The sequence below is a fragment of the Rhinatrema bivittatum genome, chromosome 2 (genome assembly GCF_901001135.1).
Source record: "Rhinatrema bivittatum chromosome 2, aRhiBiv1.1, whole genome shotgun sequence".
Lineage (NCBI taxonomy): Eukaryota > Metazoa > Chordata > Amphibia > Gymnophiona > Rhinatrematidae > Rhinatrema > Rhinatrema bivittatum.
The window spans coordinates 266702795-266709119 of record NC_042616.1 but is presented as its reverse complement, the minus strand read 5'-3'; positions in this window follow the sequence as shown (position 1 = coordinate 266709119).

Below are 6325 nucleotides of genomic sequence, written 5' to 3'. Positions count from 1 at the left end.
ACTCTCCTGTGCGCGCGATTTAGTATCGGCCCACATGCAAATTAGGGCCTGCGATTAAAAAGAGGTGCTAGGGACACTAGCGCGTCCCTAGCGCCTCTTTTTTGACAGGAACAGCGGCTGTCAGTGAGTTCGACAGCCGACGCTCAATTTTGCCGGCGTCAGTTCTCAAACCTGCTGACAGCCACGGGTTCAGAAACCGGATGCCAGCAAAATTGAGCGTCCAGTTTTCAACCCGCGAGCCGCGGGCCGATTTTAAATTAATTTTTTTTTTAATTTTTAATTATTTTTAACTTTTGGGACCTCCGACTTAATATCGCCATGATATTAAGTCGGAGGATGTACAGAAAAGCAGTAAAAACTTAGCCCTATTAGGAATACCTAATAGGGCTATCAACATGCATTTGCATGTTGCGGGCGCTATTAGTTTCGGGGTGGTTGGATGCGCGTTTTCGACACGCTATTACCGCTTACTGAATAAGGGGTAAAGCTAGCGTGTCGAAAACGAGCGTCCAAACGCGGCAGTGTGCTCTGCCGGAGCGCACTGAACTGTAATCGGCCAGTTACACCTGATAAGGCAATTGCAAACTTTTCTTAATGTAGCAGGGCTGGCAACAATAATCCAAGCACTAGTGATTTCAAGATTTGATTACTCTAATGCCTTACATATTGGTTTATCTCTGAGACATGTTAGGAAACTACAAGTAATGAAAAATGCTGCAGCTGGGGTACTGGCTAGAAATTATTTGGAAAGGTCTCTGTAGCAATCCACGGTGCGACCGCCGCTGGAGTATTGTGTGCACTATGCAGCTCTGATCGCCCCATCTCACAAAAGACATAGCAGAACTTGAAAGGTCCAGAGAAGAGCAGCGAAAAGGATAAAGGAGATGGAACGGCTCCCCTATGAGGACAGAGAGGAGATGACAGAAGTTTATAAAATCAATCATGAGCCAGGTGGAACAGGTAAATAGAAGATGGTTATTCACCCTTTCAAATAATATGAAAACAATGAAACTAACCACCAGCAAATCTAAAACAAATTGTAAAAAGTATTTTTCCATCCAGCACACAATCAAGCTGCTGGAGGGCATGGTGAAGGCATCTGGCATAGTGGGGTTACAAAGGGATCTGGACAAGTTCCAGGAGGAAGCGTCTGTAAACATTTTTATTGCCAGGTAGATTTGGGAAAGCCACCACTTACCTCTGGAAGCCAGTAATAAGAAATAGATCTACTTTCTGGGATTTACTTGTGATCTGGCTGGGCTCACTGAACCTTTGATCTGACTCAGCATGGTACATCTTCTGTTCTTGTGTTCTAACCAAGAGAATAAACTAACAGGTACAATACAAAGTGTGCATAACTTCACTTATATGCCCATAAACACAAACCAAATTTGTCATGTTCTTACCAGGGGCCAGATTTACTAAGCTTCTTTTCCATAGAGACAGATTGGAAAAATAACCTTAGCAAATCAGTCTCCAAGGCCTTAATTCATAAGACAGCAGAGACAACCCAGATGGCCAGTCCAGCATAGCTCCTCTCCCAGTGCAGACTCTTCTCCTTGTTTTCTCTCCTGAGGATGAGATTTTATATCATTTTGATGTCATATAGTAATATAATAAATGATGACAGATAAAGAAAAAAGTCCCATTTAATCTGCCCATGAGCGACTATAGGCGCATTTACCCAAAGTAGATCAAATTCTCATATGGTACCCAACCTCTAGTCGCATGGTGTTCCCTTTAGAGTTGCAACTGCTGCTCCATGCAGGTTTTTTCCAAGCCATCCAGGAAGCACAGTGCACTCATATCACTGCTGCCTTGGGATGCAACTGCTGCTCAATGAACATAAAACTTACCATACTGGGTCAGATCAAAAGTCCATCAAGCCCAGTATCCTGTTTCCAACAGTTGCCAATCCAGGTCACGAGTACCTCGCAGTATCCCAGGATTCCAAAATGCTTATCACAGGGATAAGTAGTGGATTTCTGCAATTCCACCTTAATAATAGTTTATGGACTTTTCTCCAGGAACTTGTCCAAACCTTTTTTAAACGCAACTACACTAATAGCTTTCATCATATCCAAAGAATTCCAGAGCTTAATTTTGCCTTAATATTTTCTCATATTAGATTTAAATGTATCACCTAGAAACTTCATTTTGTGTACCCTGGTCTTTCTACTCTTTGAAAGAGTAAACAACCAATTAATATTTGCTTGTTCCACTCCACTCATATCTTCCCTCAGCCATCTCTTCTCCAAGCTGAAGAGTCCTAACCTCTTTAGTCTTTCCTCATAGGAGAATCGTTCCATCCCCTTTATCATTTTCGTCACCGTTCTCTGAACCTTTTCTAATTCTGCTTTTTTTTTTTTTTCAGAGATGTAGTGACCACAATTGTACACAATACTCAAGATGAGGTTGCACCATAGAGCAATACAGAGGCATTAAGATATTCTGTTTTATTCTCCGTTCCTTTCCTAATAATTCCTAGCATTCTATTTGCTTTCTTGGTTGCTGCTTAACACTGAGAAGAAAATTTCAGTGTATTATCAACAATGACTACTAGATCCGTTTACTGAACGGCGATTCCTAATGTTAAACCTTGCATTGTGTAGCTATAATTTGGGTTACTCTTCTCTAATTGCATCACTTTGCACTTATCCACATTAAATTTCATTTGCAATTTTCATGCGCAGCCTCCCAATTTTGCAAGGTCCTCTTGCAATTTCTCACAATCCTCTTGTGATTTAAAAACTTTGAATAATTTTGTGTCATTGGCAAATTTGATCACCTCACCTGTTTCCATTTCCAGGTCATTTATAAATATATTAAAAAGCATCGGTCCCAGAACAGATCCCTGGGGCACTCCACCTTTCTTCATTGGGAAAATTTACCATTTAGCTCTCCTCTTTGTTTTCTATCTTTTAACCAGTTCACAATCCACAATAGGACACTGCCCCCATCGATACACTATATCAACTAGCTTACCTTTATCCATATGTTTATTTACACCCACAAAAAAAAGTAGCAGATTGGGAAGGTAAGATTTCACTTGGCTAAATCCATGTTGTCTTTGTCCCATTAAAACATGCCTGTCTATATGCAATTTTTTTCTTTATGATAGTTTCTACCATTTTACCTGGCAGAGATGTCACACTCTCTGGTCTACAATTTCCTGGATCACACCTTGATCCCTTTTTAAAAATTGGCGTTACACTGGCAACCCTCCAGTCTTCAGGTACCATTGATGATTTTAATGATAGTTAAATTACTAATAGCAGGGCCACAATTTCAGTTTTCAGTTCTTTCAGTATTCTGGAATGTATACCATCTGGTCCAGGTGATTTGCTACTCTTTAGTTTGTCTATTTGCCTTATTACATCTTCCAGGTACACTGACATTTGTTTCAGTTCTGCTGAATCATCACCTTTAAATATCATTTCTGGAATGGGTATCTGTCTTACATCTTCCTCAGTGAAGGCTGAAGCAAAGAATTCATTTAGGTTGCCTAATACCTTCATTACCATTTTCTTGCCACAGGGATCCTCTGTGTTTATCCCATGCTTTCTTGAAGTCTGCCACTATCCTTATCATCATTGTCTACCTCTAGAAGAGCATTCCAGGCATCCACCACTCATTCCATGAAAAAAATACCTCTTGACATTGCTCCTGAATTTATCCCCTAGTTTTACAGTTTCCCTTCCATTGAAAAAGCTTGGCTTCCAGTACATTAATACCTTTTAGGCATTAATGTATCATTATCCCCCCTGTCTTGCCTCTCTACTAGGCTATACATATTAAGTTCCTCCGGTCTCACCTCATAGAGCTTTCTGTACAAACCCTGCACCATGATTCACTGTATTCTAATTCATGACTATTTCTACACTTGCTATATATGTCACTGCTTAGAGTTTACATTTTTCTATAAATATGTTTTCCTAAATTATTTGAAGGTTGATATATAGATAACCTTGCAGCTGCGTTTAACTTTCAGTATGCGGCCTTGTTTAACATTACCAAAAGACCTCATTATTTTTGACTTATGGTTACAAATACTTCTAAGATAATATTAAGATGCATTTCAACTGTATCCTTCTAATAGGACTAGTTGTTAGAGTTCATTAATCAGCCTTCATCTATTTATGTGTTCTAGGATACAGGTCTTGTCTCAGGGCTTTTTTTTTTTTTGCAAGACTCTGGATTTTCTTGCAGCAGTTAGAAATTCAGAGTTGCTTTTGCTCTCTGGAGAAGATTCTTGGAGTGTGCAAAGCTACAACTCTTTATCAGAGGATTATGGGGGTTTTCAGGAGTATGGAAGTCTACAACACTCCCTCCCAAAGTTGTTGCCCTCCCAGGAAAAGGGTTCACCTTGGGAATCGGTACATCTCCATTAGCCACCTTGCTGAATTGCCATCCAAATCAAGGCCCCGAAGTTTATGAATTGCATTTTATTTTGCTTATATTGTACTTCGCCGAGCATGAGGTTCTCATTGTAGGAAGGTTAGATAAAGATTGTAAAATAAATAGTTTAGAAATGGGTACTTCCCTGAACATTGAAACTTGGTTTGGAATTGTAAGCCACTCGCCTGCTCTCTCCTCATGCAGTTCGGTGGCCGTAGGTGTAATGACCCACTGGGGTTCATCACCAGGAGTGCCTTTAGTTTAACTCCTTCAGCTAGGGACAGAGAGTTGGAGATTGTGGGCAGGCACCATTTGGTAGAGCCTCTCCCTTTGAAGATGCTGGAATAGCCATCCCCCCCTGGTGAGGAAATAAAAGCAGCTCTCTCCTGAGAGCTATGGAAGGCAGTGCAGTTTTAGTTTACAGTTCGGAGAAAGTGCAGGAGGTTTTTCCTTTGTTGGATTTTTGGGCGTAATTGGAGGATTCAGGCAAACCCTGCCTGGTGTCCATGAGAAAGGTCGGGAAGCTGGGCTTCCAGTACACTTACTGGCTGGTTGGGTTTGTCTCCAGGGTTGTTTTGGGATTTCAGACATTTGTTCTTTTTTTTAAGCAGCCTGAGAGATCCTTGGGTGTTGCCCAGAGAGAGGTCATGGCGAAACCTTTCTCTGGGGACCCAGGATAAAGAAGATCTACCCCTCTGCAGCTTCCAGGAGGACAGAGGTAAGGGGAGGTGACTCGTGGCAGAAATCTTCTGGTGCTTTGGATTCAGTTTTGGGAAAGAGATTTTTGTTACAAGAACGGGGAGAACCCTGAAGGAAGGAACATCGCGAGCTTGTGTTCCTGTGTGGATCCCTCCCATCTAGGGATCTGAAGAGAGAAAGAGGCAAACATCTTGTGCATTGCGAGTAAGATCAAACTAAAATTAAATCTGAGGACCCCAACTTGGAGCCTTCAGCCCTGAGGAGAGAGGAATGTATAGCATCAAGGCCCTTTTGCATTAACCAAAGTACACAAACATTTTTTAGTTCCTGAAAACAGCACAGATAATCTCCACAGTTTATAGCAATAATACTCACACCGAGAGACAATGTGGTTTCCAACTCCTTTACTGATAGTTGATAAAGTGACTAAAGATTCTTTACAGCACTTAGGCCCAAATTTTAAAACGCGTGCACACGCAAATACCGGGGGTTACGAGTGTGGCCAGGCCTTGTGCAGGCTGCGCGCATTTTAGAACAGGCCCGGCCATGCGTGTAACCCCAGATATGCGCAGATGTGCCAGGCCTGCTAAAAGGGGTGGGGGCCAGGGAGTGAGGTCTGGGTGGGGAGGGGAGGGGCAGGGGCCGGCTGGGACAGCGGCCATTAGGCCCTGTCCCGGGGAAGCATATCCTGGCACCCGGCAAGCATGTGGAAGTTACTTCTGCTCTGGAGGAGCAGTAAGTATCAAAATAAAAAAAAAATAGAGGATAGGTAGGGTTAGTTTAGGGGTCGGGGAGAAGAGGGGAAAAGGGAGGGCAGGGTAGGTAGGAATATAGGAAAGTTCCCTCCCAGTCCACTTCTTAATTGGAGTGGACTGGGAGGGAACTGGGCAAGGCCCGATCACGTTGCTTCTTGGTAAGAAGCCTTGTGAAACCCTAGGTTTTGCCTGGAGAGAGGTGATGGAAACACTTCTCCCTGGGGGGGGCCCAGGATAGGGAACACCTGTCCCTTTGCACCCTTCCTGGAGGACAGAGGCATAGTGGTGACCCACTGCAAGGACTTTCTGGTGATTTCTGGACTCAGTTTGGGAAAATACCTTTTGCCTGTGAGCACTGTGAGGAAGAGTTTTGCTGCCCCCTTCCTGCCCTGAAGGAGGGACATTGGAGAGCTGATGTTCCTGTGAAGATCCTCTTCCATTGAGGGATCCAGAAAGAGAGAGATAGAGACCTG